The sequence below is a fragment of the Nycticebus coucang genome, chromosome 8, assembly GCF_027406575.1.
Source record: "Nycticebus coucang isolate mNycCou1 chromosome 8, mNycCou1.pri, whole genome shotgun sequence".
Lineage (NCBI taxonomy): Eukaryota > Metazoa > Chordata > Mammalia > Primates > Lorisidae > Nycticebus > Nycticebus coucang.
In genome coordinates, this window is record NC_069787.1 from 65232251 (window position 1) to 65255009 (window position 22759).

At 38.2% G+C, this 22759-nt stretch overlaps 1 protein-coding gene across 4 annotated transcripts in view; it reads right to left on the reverse strand.

The window, feature by feature from the left end:
* The window catches only part of ZNF385D (zinc finger protein 385D), a 333680-nt gene that overhangs the window by 301697 nt on the left and 9224 nt on the right, over window positions 1-22759 (reverse strand). The window lies entirely within an intron of this gene.

Below are 22759 nucleotides of genomic sequence, written 5' to 3' on the forward strand. Positions count from 1 at the left end.
AGGTTGCTGTGAGCTGTGTGAGGCCACGGCACTCTACCAAGGGCAGTAAAGTGAGACTCTGTCTCTAAAAAAAAGAAAATGGAAATAATGGAAGAAAATACCATAAATTCCCATGGTCTTATCTGTACCTATTCTACCACTCTTGTTTTTTATGAATGAAGTGTCTACATTCCAAGCCAAGATGAATCCTTCCTCTTGATCCCTGCCCAGAAGCCTGGGTATTAACATCACTTTTTCATTCTCTGCATCATCAAATTTCCTTCTGTATTCTATCAGTCCCACCAATTTTCCAACATGTTATTATTTCCCCTACCTTTAAAAACCAAAAAGTAACCAAAACTTTACCAACTAATACTTAATTCTCTCCTTCCTCTTACAGCAACAGTCCATGAGAAAGTTGTCTATAATTATTGTCTCCATAATGCCTATCCCTATTCTATCTCTTTTCTTTTAAATGTATTTTATCACATTTATAAGGTATACACTATGATGTTATAAGAAACACATACGTGCACACACGTGTGTGTATATATAGTAAAATGAAAGAAATATACTATAATGAAATATACTATAAAGAAATACACTATAATGAAAGAAACGAATGTATCCACCATCTCACATAGTTACCCATTCCTCTCCCAACCCCATGGCAAGAACAACTACAATCTTATTTAGCACAGGCCATAATACAATAAACCATTATGAATTATAGTTCTCACATTACACATTTGATCTTTCTAGTGTTCGTTCTAGATATTTGCTCCTTTATATCTTTTAATCTACATCTCCCCATTCCACCCTCTCCAGCCCTGATAACCACTGTTTTGTTATCTGTCTCTGCATGTTTGATTTCTTTTCTAAATTTCAAATAGAAATGAGATCATGTAACATTTATTTTTCTTTCTGTTTCTGGCTTATTTTACCTAGTATAATGTCTTGTAGATCCATCCATGTTGTGGCCAGTGGCAGGATATCCTCCTTTTTGAGGCTAAACAATATTCCACAGTTTCTTTATACATTCACCCATTCATGAACACCTATGTTATTTCCATATCTTGACCACTATGAATGGTGCTGCGATGAATATAAGAGTACAGCTATTTTTGTGGTAATGATTTCACTTTCTGTGAGTACATACCCAGAAGAGAGATTGTTGGGTCATATGGCAATTCTATTTTTTAATTTATTTAAGAACTTCCATATTGTTTTCCATAATGACTAATGATGGCACCAGTCTATATTCTCACCAACTGCATATAGATTTCTTTCTTAACACCCTTGCTAAAAGTTGTTCTCCCTTATCTTTTTGATACTAGTTATCCTATCAAGGGTGAGATGATATCTCAAAGAGGTTTAGATTTGACTTCCCCTGATGATTAGTGATGTTGAGTACCTCTTCATGTACCTATTGACCATTTATGTATCATCTTTAGATAAATGTCTGTTTATATCCTTTATTTTTAAATCGGGTTCTACATGTTTTCTTGCTATTGAGTTATATGTGTTCTTTATGCATCTTAGATATTAACCTCTTGTCATATGTACAGTTTGCCCATATTTTTTCCCGGGCTATTGGTTGCCTTTCCATTTTATTGGTTGTTTACTTTGCTGCACAAAAGCTTCTTAGTTCGATGTACTACCATCTATGTATTTTTGCTTTTATAACCTGAGCTTTTTTTGTAATAGCCAAAAAAATCATAGCCAAGGCCAATGTCAAGAAGGTTTGCCCTTTTGTTTAATTCTAGGAGTTCAGGTCATGTGGTTAGGACTTTTCTTCATTTGGGTTGGTGTGTGTGTGTGTGTGTGTGTGTGTGTGTGTGCGCGCGCACGCACAGTTGTCAGATAAGGGTCTGGTTTTATTCTTTCCTTATGGAAATCCATTTTAGCAGCATCATTTTTGAAGAGACTCTTACTATTCTCCCTGAATCCCACTACAACCAAGTTTTCACTCACTCTACCCTACTGAAATGTCTCTTACTAAACACACCAAAGACAGTGACAAAGCAAATAGCCATTTCTCAGTTCTTTTATCACTTGACCATTGAAGATGCATCTCTGGATTTTAGGATCTTGCTTTTCCTTCACTGGTTTCCCCTGCACTCTGGCTGCATTTGCTTATTTCCCTTTGCCGGTTTTTCTTCATCCCCATAACTCTTTTTATTATTATTATTATTATTAATTGGTTCTGGTTCATTGGGGATACAAAGAATTAGGTTACACTATTTGCATTTGTTAAGTAAAGTCCCTCTTACAGTTGGGCACCATAGCCTTTAAATGTTAAAAAACCTCAGTTTTGTCCCTATAACTCACTGAATTTCTAGCTATTTGTTGTTTATATTAATTTCTTTGGCAGTCTCTTTCAGCCTCACATATTAACTATCACCTATCTACTAATGACTCAAACACTTACATCTCTACCCCAGACCTTTCCCCAGACTTCAGACTCCGTACATCTAACTGCCTGCTCAGCCTTTCCATTTGAATATCTAACAGATATGTCAGACGTGCTCCTCACAAAATCATCTCCATCCACGGAATGGAAGTTTCTTCCTTCTGGTTATTCAAGCCTTAAAACTTTGAATAATCGTCACTACCCCACACCCAAACCCTCAGCAGATCCTGTCACCTCCACCTTCAAAGTGGACATTCCCATTACTTCCAACGTTACGCTCTGTCTCTCGCACTCTTATGCCTCCCCTGAAGTACTTTGATAGCTTTGGAACTCATTTTCTTGCTTCTACCTTTGTCTGTATTCAAGCGGTCTCAACATAGGAGCCAAGTGTTGTTATTAAAACACACAGTTATTCCTTAGGCCTTGTGCATTTGCTGTTCCCTGTGCCTGGGATGATTTTGGCCCCGAGATCTACCCAGCTTGATTTCTTAGCTTCTTAATCATGTTACTCAAAGTTCACCTTTTCACTGAAACCTCCCTTCATTCCTATTTCTCTTCACTTTTCTCTATTTATCTACCTTCTCGCACTTCTATATAACACAGTAAATATCTTATTAACTTGCTATATCTCTGCACCAACATTAAATGCAAATTCTATCAGGGAAGGAAATTATATATAGACATATACACACACACACACATACATGCACACACACATATATTTGTTGTTCATTGCTCTACCCTCAGTGCCTAGAAAAATTCCTAACACATAAAAAAATGTTACTGAATACTGGGTGAATAAATGAATAAATTCTTTACCTCCAATATAACAGTTAACTGAGAAAATACAAGAAACTTTTTTATAAATATAGTTGTAACTTTAAATAAATTCTCCTTTTTTAATCATAAAATCATTTAGTATATTTAACACAGAGTAGAAAATATATGTATAAGATGATATTCTGAAATACTCTGGAATGTTCAAATTTACAGACAGTATGTAGAGCCTATATGGGGTTTTGAAATCCTTTGTGATGACTTCTGGGTTCTCTCTGAGGTCTTTGAAACAGATATTGGAATCAATGGTCACTTGTTCTGCCAATGTAATCTTTCCCAAACATAAAGCCTTGTCATCTCTATGGGTTAAGATCCTCAAGAATTGGCTATGCCTACAGTAGTGCTTCTCAAATTCTCACCTGCATCACAATCACCTGCATCACAATCACCTGCATCACAATAGCTCCCTAAAATACAAACTGCTACCTGGTATCCCACAGTTTCAAATTCAGTGGGTCTGGCTCGGCACCCATAGCACAGTGGTTACAGTGCCAGCCACAAACACCAAGCTGGCAGGTTCACAGCCTGGGCCAGCTAAGCAACAATGACAACTGCAACAGAAAAACAGCCAGGCATTGTGGCAGGTGCCTGTAGTCCCAGCTACTTGGGAGGCTGAGGCAAGAGAATCACTTAAGCCCAAGAGTTTGAGGTTGCTGTGAGCTGTGATGACATGGCACTCTACCAAGGGTGACATAGTGAAACTTTGTCTCAAAAACAAAACAAAAAAACAAATTCAGTAGGTCCGAGAAGGAATCAAATAACTTCCATTTCTGTCAAGTTCCCAGGTGACTATTGCTGCTTGCCGTAAATGAACCTACATGATATATTTCAGAAATAAGCATCCTGGGGCCCTTAAGAAAGGCCAGCAGGAGAGAGGTTTCTTAGAATATTCTTCCAAGTTTCCTCCTGACCAATCCTGCATGGTTCCTACTAAGACAATTCCACTCTGCAGTTTGGTCCCTTGGGGTTGATGTGAAGAACAGTTCTTATTTAGTCTCCCGAGAAACATTTCCAGGGACATTCCTGAAAGCCAAGTCAGAAGACTAAATCCTGGGAACCAATGGTGTCTACATAGGTCAGCCAGGGTAGCCACCAGCCAACAAGGTACCATAACAATAAAAGCCAATATTTATCTAAGTGCTAACTAAGTGACGGGGTATTTGCTAAGAATTTAAAATACATTATGTCATGTAATCCTCTAAAAAATGCTGTAAGACAGGTATTATTATTTCCATTTTATAGATGAGCAAACTGAACTTTATCAAAATTAAGCATTAATTAAATAATAACTAAATGGCTTGTTAGTAGCATTGTTAGTGTCTGGACGTCAGCCCAGACATTCTAACTCCAGAGGCCCATTCCATAACCATGCTGTTGTACTGCCTTCTCTCAAATGAGAAATCTGGAAAGATAAAAACTAAAAAGATTACAGTATTTGTTTCTCAATATGATTTGGTAATATTCAGGCAGAACTGACAGACACAATTTGATCAATTTTAAAAACAATTAGCATTGTGGGACTTAATTATCTCCAAATCAATTTTTATCTTTTATTCACTTTAAACTGTATTTCCAGCAAACAGTTTAAAAACTGTTAAAATTCTAACCCAAAAGAATGAATGGAAGAAATTGTTCCAAAACTTCTGAAACTTTAAATAGCTATAAATTTGGCTAATGTAGCCCCTAAGATATGCTAATTTCCCTTAATATTAGCTATTATCTTGCATTTGGGCCCATGGCTTCTATTGTTTGCACTTCACATACAGTAGTAATAAATCCTACACAAAGGTGCATTTGAACCCTTGATGGTCAAAGTGTGGTCTGTGAATGAGCTGTATAGACAAAACCCGAGTGCGTGTTAGGAAAGCAGCATCTTAGATACAAACTTCCCCACCCACAGACTTGCTAAATCAGAATCTGAATTTCAACAAGCTCCCAGGTAGTCATATCAAGCCCTTGTTGCCAAATTTTAAATCCAAGCATAGTGGTAAGAAGTGTTAGGTAGTACAAGTGCCCTGGTCCAGACATCAGGAGAAAGCTCTTCTCTCTCTCCTAATTAGCTGTATGATGTTGTAGGATTCACTTCTCCTGGCCTGAGTTTCTTCATTTCAAAGATAAAGAGAAAGAAAGGTGAACTGAAAGTGACCTGCACTGGGATCTTAAAGGGGGAAAGGGGAGGAGAGAGGGAGAATGGTAAGCTCTCACTTAATGTGCACAAAGTGAGGGTGGATAGCACACTCCCTAGATGAAGGGGTCAACTACAGCTTGAACTTTACCTTAGAAATGCAAACAATGGAACCTAATCATTTGTACCCTCGTATTAGTTTGAAATTAAAGGTATATATATATATATATATATATCTTCTTCCCCAGGTGACTCACATATGTAGCCAGGTTTGAAAATAACAGGCTCAGAATAGTTATCCTTACAGTGCGATGCCTAAGCCAGCAGCATGGGCATCACCTGGGAACTCACTCATTAGAAATGCAAATTCTCAGGCCCTATCCCCCAGGCTCTGAGGTTGAGGCCTCGCAATTTGAGTATAACAAATCCACTGAATAACACAGCTACATATTCCAGTTTGAAGAGTGACCTACAGAAAGCACCAGTTTTTTGTTTGTTTTTTGTCTTTAATTTCTGTATAGGTATAACTTCAGCACATATTTCTGGACCAAATATGTTAATGATGTTTGCCCATGAGTTCCATGACATTTAATTTGAAGACCTATTTTAGGGTAGCAGTGGAGTTTCAGAAGGAAAAGAAGATTCTCAGGAATATTTCTATACGGTGACAAAAAAGTCCCTGACTACAACCATGCAAATATGTGTACTTCTCTCCTATAAATGAACTTGGGAGTGGGTGGGGGGATAAAATAGCATATACCCATGTGCTCAATGATATGCTTCTTTTTTTAATGTTTGAACATGTCTTTCATCATCAAGAGAAAGTTATAACAGAGTTTTTTCTAGAGGGCAGAGTTTATACATAAATATACTCTGTAGTCTATATTCCTGAAAAGGGACATAACCGCCTTGCTGCTCCACTGTGAGAATAATTGCCTCTAAGGCCCCTATGAGATCTTAACAAGCGCTGGTACTTACTCTGCCAGCTCCTAGACCCATTTAAGATTCTCACCTTCAGGCAAAGAGTTAAAGCAGGGTGGGAGAGCTCAGAATATTATTGGATATTTCACGTTACAGCAAGAAAGAACAACCAAAATCCTTTGAACAGGCTATATCTCTTAATGGTCTGAAATATCCTTCCCATGGTTATAAAAAGAAATAGTCCAGAGAAGAGAGCACCAACAGGTAGCAGGTCCTAAAAAAAGACCCTACAAAAACAGAGGAAAATCTCCATCTTTAAATTAGAAAAAAAAAATAATACTTTTCTTACGCTTAGAGTTTCTTTGAGGTTTATATCATTAAAATAAGGACAAGAAAATCCGATTTGGTAGGATACTTAATTTATTTTAAAATAGTTTTGAATCTTAAATCCCTTAGCAATGATAGCAATATTAATTCAGGCTACTTGAAGTTCTGCAAGTCAAATGTTATACTTTTTGGGAAAGATGCATTTATAAATACACAAAGCCTCTCAACTGCATTTTATAAAGATCATCATGGAATCTAAAGCCAAGCCTGGCATTTTAAGTCTGCACTATAATAGTAGCCCATCTTCCAGAGATATTTGCAAATAAATATCAAGGCATCTGGGTTGGTGCCAAGTTCCCAAAGGAGATGAGTAAAGCAAGCCAGTGGCAGCCCCCAGGACAGTTGCTGTTTCTAAGGAAAAACTGCACAATAGCTTTTGCCTCCCCTATGGCTAACTAAGCAAACCAGCAAAACCAGTGAGCAGCTCAAAATAAAAACATTGCTTCAATACCCCAGTGTGTGAGCAACAGATATTTTGTAGGATGTGCATATGGGTCATCCTTCCTCTTTCTCTCTGTCTCCCCTTTGGCCTCAAAAACCCATCCTTTCAAGTATCTGCTGCATGGACCCCACCTGCTTGCCTTCTGCCGTGAGAAATGCAGTGGTACCCACATAGTTAGCCCAGGTCTGTTTCCCGGGAGTCTGGGTCCCCCCTGCTGGAGACACCTGGGATTCTTTCTTGCTCCTAGATGGGCAAAACTTTGGTTTAAAAAAGGTAAGTAAAATAACTAAAACAGCTTTTTAATAGAATCTATTTCTTTCTTTTAAAGTGGATGTATGTCCTGTGATGGTTTCACACAGGTGTTGAGACTCTGTATCCTGGTAAAACTTTGGATTGACACACAGGGACAAGGCCTGGCTTCTATTTAGGCTTCTAAGATGTGTTGATTTTCCTCATTCCAACCCCTCTGGGGCCCCCAAAGCTTCCATGCCTCAACCTCAAACACTTTCTGTCTTCTGTCCCCAATGTGACTTAGATTCTCTTGCCAACTTCCACATGAAGGAAACCAGATGATTTTCTCCACGTTTTAAGTCAATTTTGAAGCCTGCTGGCAGTGAACAAAGATCCTAAAACTCGCAGGTGACCCAAACCAACTTCCAATCCACTGTGTATCTGGCCTCATGCACCACATTTTCCAGTCTTCCTTTTTCTCCATTATTCCACACACCTGTGTGAACTTGCTCCACGTCTGGAGGTCGCCTCTATGACCCAGTTTGTCCCCCATGAGTTCCCCAGACCCAGACCACCCCTCTGAGTTCCAGCTCACCTGTTTATCCACCCACTTAAGTGTTTCTTTCTGTTTTTGATACCTCAAGGTTGAGCCTGTTCACGTTAGAACTCAGGTGGTTTCCCCAATATCATAAAAGGCAAAAGGATAAAAGGACCATATGTCCACCCAACAGATCAGCAGCATTTTCTTGCCCAGGCTCAGGTTACAAAATGAAAATAGAATCTAAATTTTCATCAGAATACAGAGGCGTGAGATGTACGTGATATTATCACAAGACACATCTCCGCTTTAACAGAAATACACACCTTTACTGAGGAAGCTATTTCACTTGCTTTTTTAAGACAGAAGTTTAGATCACCTGAATCTGTAATAATAAAAAAAGGAATAGAACAGCGGTTCTCAACTTGTGGGTCACGACCCGTGGTAACTGTATTAAAGGCTGGCGGCATTAGGAAGGTTGAGAACCACTGGAATAGAATCTCTACAACTTTCTGAGGATTCATTACACGTCAGTTTACCAAACTTTAGTCGGTTAATTCCCACCACAGTAAAAGGAATTATATATTTTTGCCAATTTATAGGTGAGCAAACTCAGCCTCTGTGTGTCAAAGGGCTTGCCAACTTACTCAGCTAGCTAGTGGCAAAGGCAGGATTCAGATATTACCATCATGGTGAGGGCTGCTCCAGCAAGCTGGCTCCCTGCTGCAAGGTTTTGGCAGATCTCTCTCGAACTGCATTTCCCACTCATGGCACTTAATAAGTTCAAACATACTGTAAACTTTGTGCATTAGTTATGTTTGTTGTTTAATGTATCTCTCTTCCCCCCCCAAAAAAATTCACCAAAGACAGGGGTCTTTGTTTTGTCCACTGATTTACCTCTAGTGTCTAGAACAGCATCTGGCATATGCCAACTGTCAGCTTACTGGCTAGGAACATACTAGTAATATGTCTGAATGTATTCCCTGCCGATGCTCTTAACTACTGCTCCATAATGCCTCTATTCTGAAGACAGAAATAGAAATCCTATTCATTTCATGCTGAGCTACTCTTCTTTGGCAAAGATTAAGGAAGGGTGAGCAGGATGCCTTCTCTCCACATTCTGGTCTCACTGCCAGTAAGAGGCAAAGTTACAAGTATTCAAGTATGCCTTGAGGTATAGAGATTTATAAGCCATGACACTTTTAAAAACAAGAAAAGTCTAAAAACTAATTGATTATTAAAGCACATGGCTTTAAATATTGGCTTGCTAATCATTGGCTAAAAGGCCTTCCTTCAAACTATTTTAAGATTAAAAAGAGGCAACACTCATTTTACAACCCACAGTGAAAATGGATTATCTGCCCACTCCACTGTCTTTGAAGATAACACTGTCATTTTCACAAGCAGTGGAAGGCAGTGTGACTCAAGGACGTTGGCTATCATGTCAACTCTGAGGAACTCCAGTAGGCTTGAAGTGTCTCTCTCCCCACAAGTTACTTTAAAGATAAGATCTCAGGGGCCTTATTCATCTGGGTTCCTGTGATCTCTCAGAATCCAGTCCTGAACGGGATAACAATTGACTGGGTGGAAAATCTGAGGAACGGCCCAGACAGCCAGGGAAATAAAGAGGAAATACCTTAATAATCCCAGCAGATGACACCACTCACGATACCTGCAATAATTACTCAGTTAAATAACAAGAAAGGGAAACTGACATCTCCTTGTAGCTATGTATTATTACATATCCAGTTTGGAGTAAATCACTACGTGATTTTTTATTAAAATCCCTTCAGAGCTACTGAGATGCAAGAGTGAGCCACCTCAGACCTCCCTTCGCAAGGCCTGAGTTTCTTTCCTCCACCCATTCATTCTGCCTTCATTCACTCCTCTTTCACTGACTACAGTACTCTCTGCTAGATAAAATGCTACAATAAAATATGCGCATCTAACACTGTATTATGCATACCACACATGTGATTTCATTCAACAATAACCTTATGAAGAAACTGAGACACAGACATCAGGGGATCTGGCCAAGGTCCCTCACCTAATAGGCACAGGAGATAGAACTGAAACTGGACATGCTGATGATAGACCACAAAATCTAAATCACTTCTCAGAAGTGCACCAGATAAAATGACTCTTATCGGAAAGGCCTGACACCTAAAAGCAGAGATGACCCCTAACCAGAAACATCTGAGCTGGACTCTGAAAGAGACAGTTTCCAAAGGGGAACGGATGGTGCCCAACCATGTTCTCCAATGCTGCTGATCAAAGAAATGACCTGGGAAGATTTTACACTCATCTCATAGTCATTTAAAATGAATATATTTATTATCCTTGTTAATGCAGAGAGACATAAAAAAACAGTGTGGCTCATATTCCCATGCCAGATACACCTTGATTGGAAAAAAAAAAAAAAACAAAACACTCTAGTCATTCCATATATACTTTTGAGTACCTACTTTGAGTCAGGCACTGTTCCAATGCTGGGGATAGAGCAGCAAAAACACAGGGGACCTCCACCCCTGGCCTAATGATGCATTCTATTTGCATAAAATGATCCCCCCAAAAGTCTAAGTCCTCCCTCAAAATCTAACAACTGCTAATAAATTCATACCTTTCTTTTTGGAAATGCATAGTTATATCAGTATAGCTATCAAAAAAACCCACTTAAAGTTTTACTCCCTAAAGAATTTCTATTTAGCCTTCTGAGTCTTGCTTTCTTTACCTATTATTATAGTCTAGATTTTTTTTTCTCCTCTATCACAACATTCAGATTTGTTTATTTTGTTCCTGGGCACACCCTATTCTAGCATTTTGGACTTATCATAATTTTATTTAATGCTTCCCCTACTGATGTTTACTTTTATTGTTTCCACTTTGTGCTTTCAAAACCAACTTTATATTTAATATCCTTAATGATGTGCCTGAGTGACCTTTTGGGAGTATACTGCATAGTCCTATTAAAATCGTTTTTTAATTTAAAAGTTTATTGGCACATGATAAGAGAAAGTACAGATTGCAGTGCAGGGGACTTCCAGCTATGTGGTAAGAAGCTTGCCTTATAGCAATGACAGCACAGTTGATAAGCCATGAAAGAGGAAGTGTATCCGCATCATCTTTTTTGGTGATTGACTGTTATATGTCATCATTTTCTTTTTTTTAATTTAGGGTTAATGTGAGGATACAACCAGGTCATGATATTTTAATTTGTTAGCTAGAGTCCTTCTTGGAGTTGTGTCCTGCACCCAAAAAAGTGTGCCATACATCCCTGCATTGTACCAAGTAAGTGGGAGCCCCCTCTGCCTCTCCTTCCCCTTTTCTCCTCCCCCTAACTTGAATTGAAATGAGTTTTTATTTTATGTGGGTGTAAATTAGATCATCTATAGGCTTCTATTAGTATTGAGTACAATGGATATTTGTTCTTCCATTCTTGTGATACTTTACTAAGAAGAATGGAAGAATGTGTTCAACTCCATCCAGGTTAATACAAAAGATGTAAAATCATCATCTTTTTTTATGGCTGAATAGTATTCCATGATACACATATACCACAGCTTGTTCACCCATTTCTGAGTTGATGGGCATTTCGGTTGTTTCCACATCTTAGTGATTGTAAACTGAGCTGCAATAAATGATCTAGTGCAAATGTCTTTATGATCAATGTGTTTTTCTTCTGTGTAGATGCCTAGTAGTAGGATTGCAGGATTAAATGAGAGATCTAATTTGAGATCTTTGAGGATTCTCCATACTTCTTTCCAAAGCAGCTGTATTCTTTGCAGTCCTACCAACAGTGTAAAAGTATTCCCATCTCCACATTGATTCCAGCATCTGCAGCTTTGGGACTTTGTGATGTGGGCTAATCTTACTGGGGTTAGGTGGTATCTCAGAGTGGTTTTGATTTGAATTCTCTGATTATTAGGGACAATGAGCATTCGTTAATGTGTTTGTTAGCCATTCATCTGTCTTCCTCGGAGAATATTCTGTTCATGTCTCTTGCCCAGTGATAGATGGGATTGTTTGCTCTTTTTTCGTTGATTAATTTGAGTTCTCTATAGATTTTAGTTATCAAGCCTTTGTCTGGTTATAACATGCAAATATCTTTTCCTATTCTGAAAGTTGTCTTTTTACTTTAATTGTTGTATCCTTAGCTGTGCAAACCTATTAAAAATGTTATTAGGGGAAAGAGTACCTGCTATAAAAATGGATGTGTGCATATGTAAATGTTATTGAATCACTTCAATGAGTGATGCCAAAGTGTATTCCCTTTACACAATTGCACATAAGAATGGCCCTCCCCATACCCAACTCCTAAAAATTTGTTCAACTCTTAAAAATTTACCAATGGGTAAGTGAAGGACTATTATATGTCTCATTACTCTGATTTATATTTTGTTTTCTATGAACAAAGTTTAGTGTATTTTCATAGATAATACATATTTCTTTACATGTATTTATTCATTTTCTTTCTCTTTAATCTATTTTATTTTCTACCCCAGTTTTTTAAATTTATTTTTTATTTTTTAATATTTTTTTGGAGGCGAAAACAAAGTCTCACTTTTCACCCTTGGTAGAGTGCTATGGCATCATAGCTTATAACAACCTCAATCTCTTGGGCTCAAGCAAGCCTCTTGCCTCAGCCTCCCAAGTTTCTAGGACTATAGGCACCCACCACAATGCCTGGCTATTTTTTGGAGATAGAATTTCACTCTTGTTCAGGCTGGTCTTAAACTCCTAAGCTTAGGTGATCCACCTGCCTCAGCTTCCCAAAGTGCTAGGATTACAGGCATGAGCCACTGCACCAGGCCCTCTAGAGTAGTTTTAGATTCACAGCAATATTGAACAAAAGAAGTCAGAGATTTCCCAAATATCCTCTGCTGCCACACATGCATTGCCTCCCCTGTTGTCAACATTCCCCACCAAAGTGGTATATTCATTGCAATTGATGATCCCACATTCCACATTGACATGTCATAACCATCCAGAGTCTAGTTTATACTAGGATTTACCCTTGGTGTTTTACATTTCAAGAATTTGGAAAATTTATAATAGGGTGTATTCATCATTACATTATCATACAAAATAGCTTCACTGCACGAAAATCCTGTGCTCTCTGCCTATTCATTCTTTCTTCCACCCTAAAGCCTAGCAACCAGTAGCCTTTCCTAAGGTATTACCTTTTCCAGAATGTCATATAGTTGGAATCATACAGTATGCAGTATCTTCAGATTGTCTTCTTTCCATAGGTAAATGTGCATTTAAGGTTTCTCCATGGCTTCTATGGCTTGGTGGCTCATCTCCTTTTAGTGCTGAATAATATTCCACTGTCTGGAATCTAGACTCTGAACATATCACAGTTTATTCATTCACCTAGAGAAAGACATCCTTGTACTTCCTGGTTTGGACAGTTATGGACAAAACTGCTTTAAACATCTATATGCAGGTAATTTGTAGGGATACAGCTTCCTTAGGTAAATACTAACAAAGGAAATTACTGATTATATGGAATACATAATATATGTATTATATTATATACATATATATGTATATAATACATATATGTATTATATTATAAACACAGTGTGTTTAGCTTTCTAAGAAACTTGCCAAACTGTCCTTAAACCATTCTGTATTCTCGATAGCAATGAATCAGAGTTCCTGTTGCTCCACATCCTAGCCAGCATTTGATGTTGTCATTGTTCTGGATTTTGACCTTTCAGATAGGTGTGCAGTGGTATCTCGTTTTAATTTGCACCTCCCTAATGACATATGATGTAGGATAGCTTTTCATATGCCTTTTTATTTGTGTATCTTCTTTAGATAGATATCTGGTAAAGTCTTTGGCCCATTTTTAACCTGGTTGGTTATTTTCTTATTCTTGAGCTTGGAGTTCTTTATATATTTTAGATGACATTTCTCTATACAGACATGTCCTTTTCAAACATTCTCTTCCTGTTTGTAGCTTGGCTTCTGATTCTCTTGGCATTGTCTTTCCACAGAGCAAGAATTTCTAATTTTAACAAAACTCAGCTTATCAATTCTTTCTTTCATGGATCATACTTTGGAGTTAGACCTAAGAAGTCTTGCCAAACCTATGTTACCTTCCAGGAGTTTTGTAGCTCTGTGTTTTACATTTAAGTTAGCAATCCATTAGGAGCCAAAAATCCATTAATTTTAGTGAAAGGTATAAGGTCTCTGTCTAGATTCTTTTTTTTTTTTTTTTGACCTATGGATGTCCATTTGTTCATTTTTCCATTGTACTGCCTTTGCTCCTGTGTTAAACATAAATTGATTAATGATTGGCTATTTGTTCTGTTCCATTGATCTATTTATTGTCTATTCTTTCATCAATACCACAATATCATTTATATTATAGCTTTCCAGTGATCTTTGAAGCAGTATTAGTCCTCCAACTCTGCCCTCCTGTAACATTGTATTGGTTTTCTGGGTCTTTTGCCTCTCCATAGATTTAGAATAAATTTGTCAATATTCATATACTTCACCAATCTTTCTTAGTTATTTTTCCTTTCTTGGTTCATATAAACTCTTTGTTAACTAAAGAAAGTAGCCATATATCTGACTTTGTAAGTTTTGTTAAGTATTATTTTCTGATTTTGTAGGGTTTTTTTTCTCTTGGTTTCTAGATTATTTTTCTTAAACACGTTATTAATACTGCGTTGTTAAGTTTATAATTTCTCCTCTTCATAGTTCTGAGCTTGTATCCTGATTACAAAGCCTTTCCCCACTGCAAGTGTATACATTCCACTGGCTTTTTAATTTATTTATAGCTTCAGTTGTTATATTTGAATCTTTGTTCAATTTGCAATTTATTTGGTGTAAGAAGTGAAATAAGAATGCACTTTATTTATCTAAATGTTTATCCAATTCTCCCAAAATTTCATTAATAGATTGTTTTTATCAGTGAACTGAAATGTCATTTTTATTATTGGCCTAAATCCCCACATACAAAAGTACATGAAGTTTACTTCTCACTAGTCTAATTTTATACTACCTGTCTATTATTTAGGGCACAATTACTGAAATTATTAGGGTTTTATGATCTATTTTAAGATAACTTTCCCATTAGAACATTCCTTTTTATAATTTTCTGGAACATTTACTTATGTTTCTTCTTTAGAGAAATTGTACTATATGTCTAATTTATAATTGAATCCTATTAGTATTTTAAGTGCAATCATGTTAGCTTTATAGGTCTAGTTAAGGGGGGAGTTTTTGAAAAAACTAATTCCTTGTCTCTACCCATGAAGATTCTGATTCAGTAGATTTAGACTAGGGAAAAGTAAACCTAGAACACTTCATGATTTTGCTCAGATATGTTTTTAAAATACTATACATGGAAATTCAGAAAAAAGACTGTTTTTTATACAAGGAATTAGATGGTCTTCCTAAAGAAGGTACATTTGCAGTGAACTTTCTTGAAGAATTTGTGAGATTTATGTTCTTATGTAAAAATGTTTAAAAGACATAAGAAACTAAGAGTAAATATAAAATAGTGCTTAGATTTTGGGAGACCCAATGGCAAAAAAAACTATGCACCAGGCAACATGAGGCAAAGGCGGAGCAGGTTAAGAAGTGAGGCATGGTTCTGCAGGCATGGTTCTGCAAAAATAAAACTGCAAAGTAAATTGGGGCCAGAACCTGGGTTGCATTGATCACTGGCCCTACACATCAGGAAGTAAGTACCACTGAAGGCATCTGAGTGTGTGTGATTGTATTGTGCGGTGTCATGTCTGCAGCCTATGCCGTGGGACTGTGAACTGCTGGTCCAGTTGGAAGCATAAGAGAATCAAGTCGGGAAGCTCATTAGGGGCAATTACAGCATTTACTAGAGATACATGATGCATACTGCTGACAATGAGGAATGGAAGGAGGGAGACTTGATCATGCCTTTGGGACTTGTGCGGGCTGCCGTGATTTACTGCTGCAACAAGTCCCACCCTTTTATTTCCCTAGCTGTAAGGATCAGGGAATTTTAAGGCAGGGAAGGATCTCTGAATTCATTTCATCTCTGCCAAGTACAGGGATCCACCCACTTTAAGATCTATTGCAAATAACGGCAGATTGGAGCTTTGAATCCAAGAAACAGAAACACAACTCCTCCTTTCTCCACTTTCTGTATGACATTGGGGAAATGATTTAATGCCAGTCTCCTTGCCTATACACAGTACTCACCTCCTAGATTAGTTGTGACGAAAAATTGAGACAATGAACTTTTCTTATGTCCCTGGGAGAGCAAACAGTACTGGGAAGGAGTCAACAGACCTGCACTCTAGGTGGCCTGAGCTATACCACTCACTCTTAATTGTGTCAGATGATTGAATTTATCCATCTTCATTTTTCTCACCTTAACTATAAGGTGAAGAATATAAGGTCATGCCTCTTTACAAGGTTATCAGATGAGACTTCAAGGAACCATCTCTCGGTAAGAGAATCTTCTATTATATAACACAATGTTTACATAGTCTCTAGGATGGGGGAGAACTTGAAATGGCTGGATGAACAGAAGGGTTGTAAATTGGGACAGGAGACTGATTGCTACCGGGCATTCCTAATTAGCATATCATTAAGTGCAGTGATTTACTGAATCTCCTGCACTTCATTGTCTTTGCTTTGATATCACTGGGAAGTGTAAGGCATGGTCCAAAGAGACAGCAGGTAACACTGGAGATCTCTCTCTCCAATAGAAGAGAAGAGCTGGTTGGCCACCCCTTCCTTCTCCTCATCCCTACTGTAGAACAGCACTTTCAGCATTGTTCAGCAGAGAGTGCAGAGTGTCCTTGAGACTCTCCAACACCAGAAAAGTGCCAGAAAAGTGAGTGTGTCCACCCTAAGAAAAGTCCCCTACTACCAAGATTCCACAGAAGTGGCCAAGAAAAGTATACTTGAACAGTACCAAAGGGTAGTGTCAAAAGTTTTGGCACACAAATTGTCTGCTGAGCAAGCCCTGGTTTGAATCCTGTGCCTGCCATTTTCAATCTATTTGACCTTGGGCAGGAAACAATCTTCTGAGCTTCCCCAAATTTTCTCTTTTGTAAAATAGAGATGACAACATCTAGTGCACTAAAACAATAGTTTTGCTTTAAGTATAACATGAGCATATGTTTGTAAACAGCTTAAGAGCTCAATAGATGGTGACATCATTACTGCTTGGACATTTTGCTTTTTAATAAATGTGGCATTTTATTTTTACCATGGACCCTCCTAACTATTTTTGAGCCTATCATGTGCTAAATAAACATACTAAAAAAGTAAAAGGATAACATGGAATTAGGAAAAGAAGTGCCACTGAAATTGGGAATCACACATAGATGTGTTTTCTCTGTAATGTCCACTGACTTAAAAAAAAATAAAACTTTATTTAAGACTAATTGGTTTTAGATCCAATTGATTTAAGGGATCGTTTAAGAATGAACCTCCTAGTTTTGAAGCAGGAAGGTAAAATTTCACTTAGACAATGTATTCTTCCTGTTGCATTTATCCCCATTCTTAAAACATAAAGCATCTTTCAATTTTATGGCGTCATAGATTTTTTTGAATATTCAAACTAACATCCGCACTGAATTAGCACAATAGAAGTGAAATAGAGAATCAAAGTTGGGAAGAAAGAGTAAAGACAACAAAATGCAGGCAACAATTTCTTGTCTCACCCTAAAAATCCTCTCTGAGAGGTCTGAGAAGCAGTTTAGCAGTTTACAGTCAGGCATTCTCCTCTCTAATGATATATACAGTTGATCAATAAAGATTTTCATAGGATACTTTGGCAATACGCCCATGAGAATTCACTAGGTCTTGCTCCAGAAATTTGCCTTATAAGAATTTACCCTATAGAGATATGTGTTTCCATATACATGAAGAAGTATGGTTACACAAAGATAGTCATTGTTTTTAGTAGTAAAGGAATAAAAACTACTTATGTTTCTTTTAAATGGGTCTGTGAAACAAACCATACGTCCCTGCCCTAAAATAATATACACCCATAAAATAAGAAGAATGAAGAATACAAATATATAATAAATAAAACAATATGCCAAACAAGGATCATAGTAAGCTTCCCAGAGGGGTATAAATACACATACATGAAGCCTTCTGTGGAACTTAGATTCTCAAATGCAACAAAATGGTTGGGGTTGAAGAAGATTTAGTTTTCACTATGTACACTATAGTAATATTTACTTAAAATTTGTACATGCATTATCTTTTCAAAAAATACAAAAATATTCTGAAGGTATTAAAAGAATGCATGGTCTCTCTCAGTTCCTGGTGCGTCAAGGGTCTAATTGAATTTTGGATTATTATCTGCTGGGAGGAGATCCCCCTACATGTGGCATGTTGCCTGATATACCCATGAAGAAAGGAGTTAGAAAGAAATCTGTTGTTCTATTTGTCAGAGGTTAAGGTCATAGGCCTTCTCCTGGCACATAGCAAACACTTAAGAGAAGCCAGCCATCATAAGGCACAATTTTGGAGAATTACAGGTGTTAGTGTTACATCTTACAGCACAGGATTTTGTATCTCCTGCCCTTTGTACAGACTTTCTGGAATCTTTCCCTGATCTCAGCCTCAGGTCGTATCACCGGGTGGCTGCTTAGCTTGCAAACAGAGAAGTTTTGTTTGCCAGAATTGGTTTTCTGGTAGTTTGTTACCTTTTTCAAAAAACTGCAGCTCTCTTTGAATAATGATAATTGCTTCAAGCCTTCAGTTTCCAGAGGCTGGAATTTATTCAAGGTCACATAAAACATAAAATATTGTGGTGAGGAGACCTATGGAGCCAGATATCTTGAGTACAACCCAACTGAGCCACTTAATTTAGTATTACTTTAATCTCACTGTACCTCAGTTTCCTCATCTGGAAGACACGCATACTGATAATGCTTTTGTTTATAGGGTTGTTGATGAGGACTGGTTGAGCTGACAGAGAGGCTGGCAGGGAGCACATAAGCAATCTTAGCCTTATTTGTAGTTACAGCTTTTCCCTGTGAAGTAGAGTAAGTTGCCATTATTACTTCAAGTTACTCATTTGGAAGCTGAGGTTTGGGCAATTCATCGATATTCATCCCACTATTTAAACTATAAAGTTTTATTTTTTAATTTAACTATTGGTAATAGCCAGATACATGCAGTTACTAATCATGCGTTCTCTATTTCCTATCAAATGGAGACGTTGGCCCCTTATGTTTAATACACTTTCAGCAGGGTATAGGATATGGCTATAATAAGCAGAGAAAAGAGCAGAGACAAAAATCTCCCAATTTTTCTTCTCTTGTGGACATAAGCAAAAGTGTGATTATGTTGGGCCCTTTCTGCAACCATATTTTATGCTCAAAGAAAGTAAGAGTAGATTCTGCTTTGTTGCCCATTTGTTTTCTTGTCTGAAATACTAATCAGCAGCAGTTCAGCCCCAGTAACCTCTCTTGTGAAACAATCTGCTCCTAGTAGCTGCCCTACTTACTAGTGATAACAGAAAAATAAACGTGCATTTACTTCTCACCTAAGAGCCACATACATGGCTGACTAAATGTTCTGAGAAGTGGATGATATTTGACAGGAGTGAGCGAATTGGCTTTCCTTGGTAAGGACTAGCAAAGTCATCAACACCGGCCAATTGAGCAAGAGAAGGTGGTCCCACAGATCACTACTGAAAATTCACTGGTAGTAGAGAGTGATCCCACAGCTTGGCATCACCCTCAAGAAACATTGATTACTCCAGCATCCTTGTGCCAGGCACCATGCTAGGAAGTGTGTCAGTTCAAAGTCTTTCTTTCTTGCTCTTGGTGGCCATGAGTATTGGAAGCTGCGATGGAGGTGCGGCTTTGTCTGTGTGCGTTGTTTTAAGGATTTTGATTGTTAACACAATGACAGGTCAGGAGATGGAAGGCACAGTCATTAGTTGCAGCTGCCCTCATAAGTTGTTACAGAGCTCAGAGAAATGCTAATGGATAAACAAGGTCGACAGGAACACAAGGGACCAGTTCAGAATGTCCCAAGGTGGTAAAGTCTCAGCCAGGCTTTTCTTTCTCTAAACAGCAAACAAAAAACATTAGTATTGATGTTCGGGGTAGGCAAAGTGTATAGTGAAGAATGACTTCACTCCAGCTTGACCATCAGATCAGAGGAAGGAGGTTATTTGCAAGTTGACTTCCCTATACAGAGATTAGAGAAGATAGATGATCCATGGCCACCTGCACCTGACTTGGGGGTATTTCTTCTTTTCAGTAATGGAGGGAAGCACTAAGTCAGGTCTATGAATGACCAGCAGTAGCCATCGCCAACATTGACTGAGCATGTGCAGTGCTTTACATGTGCCATTTAATTTAACCCTTAACAACTATCCTGTGGAGTGTAATTTATTATTTCTGCTTTGCAGATAAGGAAACTCAGGCTTGCTCAACTTCTCTCCACTCTGAGTATCAAAGCTAGGGTCCAGACTCAGTCTGTTGGAATCAGAGAACCAATTCACAGTCTGTGAGACTTTCTCAGTTTTAGCACTAAAAGTTCCATGTCCTGTGAATCCTCTCAGACTCAGGCAAAATAGAATGGTTGGTCACCCTAACTGGAATGCAATCCATGGACCCCTGAGTATTTTATAGAATAAAAACAGAGATCCTTAGGTTGGACACTTACACCTGATGTCCCACACCTGCATAAAGTGTTAGCTTAGCAAAATGATCTCTGAAGCCCAACTACTCTCATTGTGATTGGTGGGTCAATAAATACTATCCACATCACCTGCAGGCTGATGAGACAGGCAGAATCCCAGCCACACCTCAGGCTCACTGAATCAGAATCTATATTTTAAGATGATTCTCAGATGATTGGTACAAACATTACATTTTGAGAAGCAAACTTTCCAAATCCTTTCCAGAACCCTATCACCATGATCCTGAATCAGCTCATATGATGTGAACTTCCTTTGTGTGCAAGCTCTAAAAATAGTTTTAAAGAAAAAGGAAAAGTTTCCATCCTTTAGTGACTTTCACTGTGGAAACCAGGGATGGACAGCACAAGGGAGTTTGTAACCGAGCCCAGACATCACACCATAGGCTAATTTTTCTGAGAAAAAGCAGTGGGTTATGAAGGGAAGAAAACGAGCTTTGGATAAAATCAACCTGGTTTGGGACTGTGACCCTGCCAACTGCTGTAGGGGTTACCTGGGGAGAGTTGGGAATTCATATGTCCTAAGGATGTTCTCTATAAAATGGTTAAAATTATCCATCTCAGCTATTCTTTATTCTGGTGATCCTGTAGATTTAACTGAGGGGATTAAAAAGAAAATATAGATGTCTGGATCCACAGACATCTATAGAGAATTGGACCATGGTGGGGTTTTGAAATGAGTATCATTTCTAAGCTCCCCAGGTGATTCTTTTGTACAGCCATGATTTGGATCTACTAATGTTCCTTCTAAGCTGGTGGTGAGTAGCAATATAATAACCCACAGCAGCACTTGGACCAAACCAAGCATACAGCCTATATCAAATTCCTCTTCCGTGGGTGGTGGCCACATCACCTGTCAACACCTGTGGGCATCAGGGCTATTCACAAAGGGGAGCTGAGAATTCTTTAAAGAAACCAAGAGGCGGGCGGCGCCTGTGGCTCAGTCGGTAAGGCGCCGGCCCCATATACCGAGGGTGGCGGGTTCAAACCCGGCCCCGGCTGAACTGCAACCAAAAAATAGCTGGGCGTTGTGGCGGGTGCCTGTAGTCCCAGCTGCTCGGGAGGCTGAGGCAAGAGAATCGCTTAAGCCCAGGAGTTGGAGGTTGCTGTGAGCTGTGTGAGGCCACGACACTCTACTGAGGGCCATAAAGTGAGACTCTGTCTCTACAAAAAAAAAAAAAGAAACCAAGAGGCACATAAAGCCCATGTCTTGAGCTTCTTTTTATAATATTCTTACTTATTAAGCAATTTAAAAGTAAAGAAAAACCAGGCAACAGTGTCAAAAAATAAGTAATTCACGAGGTTAGTATTTAGGAGCCTATACAACTTTACCCTAAAGGAAAAAAAAATAATTAATCTGCCATCTAATGTACATTTAACTGATAAATCTTTAGAATACAAATCCTAAGAACCCCCAAAAGACCTCTAAGTTACAGCCTGCCATTCCTTAGGGCAGCTTATTAAAACATCTGGTGGTAATCCATACCTTCTATATTGTGCTGAAAAGGAAAAGCTTCCCAGCAGCTATCCTGATGTTACCTGAAAACAAGAGCACATAAGTTATGAACTGTCACAGGACTTTACAAGCAGGCTCTGAGAGAGATGCTAATATTTCCATACAGGGAGGGCAGAATGTTTTGCCTTATTTATTTATTTTTTTATATATATACTAGGCAGAGTCAGCCAAAAAAATCTATCTTTAAAAGTCCAGCAACACATGGAGGGATAGATAAAAATCAATACCAAATCTCTCTTCACTTCCCAAGCAACTATTAATAAACTCTTTCAGCTTCCAATGTGTCCATTCCCATTAGAGTCCTGGTGTAGAAAGAATATGGGGTTTGGAATCTCAGAATTCCTGCCCTTCTCGGTTTCTCTCTCCTACCTCTTCATCTGCATTTTCCCTTTGTTACAGAAGAATGACAAAAACAGATTAGAGGTGACCTCTAAGTTACATTTAAACCGAAAATCCTCAGTCCACTCAGAAATCTGGCCCCAATGCTAAACTACATAGCTGAACACACATTTCCAAGTTGTTATGGTTGAAATTCACCTTTTCTTCTTTTTTTTCTTTTTAATTTCAGAATATTACAGGGGCACACACGTTTTGGTTACACCATTTGCTTGTGTATATTGTAAGTTGCAATTATTAGGTGCCTTGGTTTTATACATCTCTATAACAAGGCCTATTTATGTGGTGCTATGCAG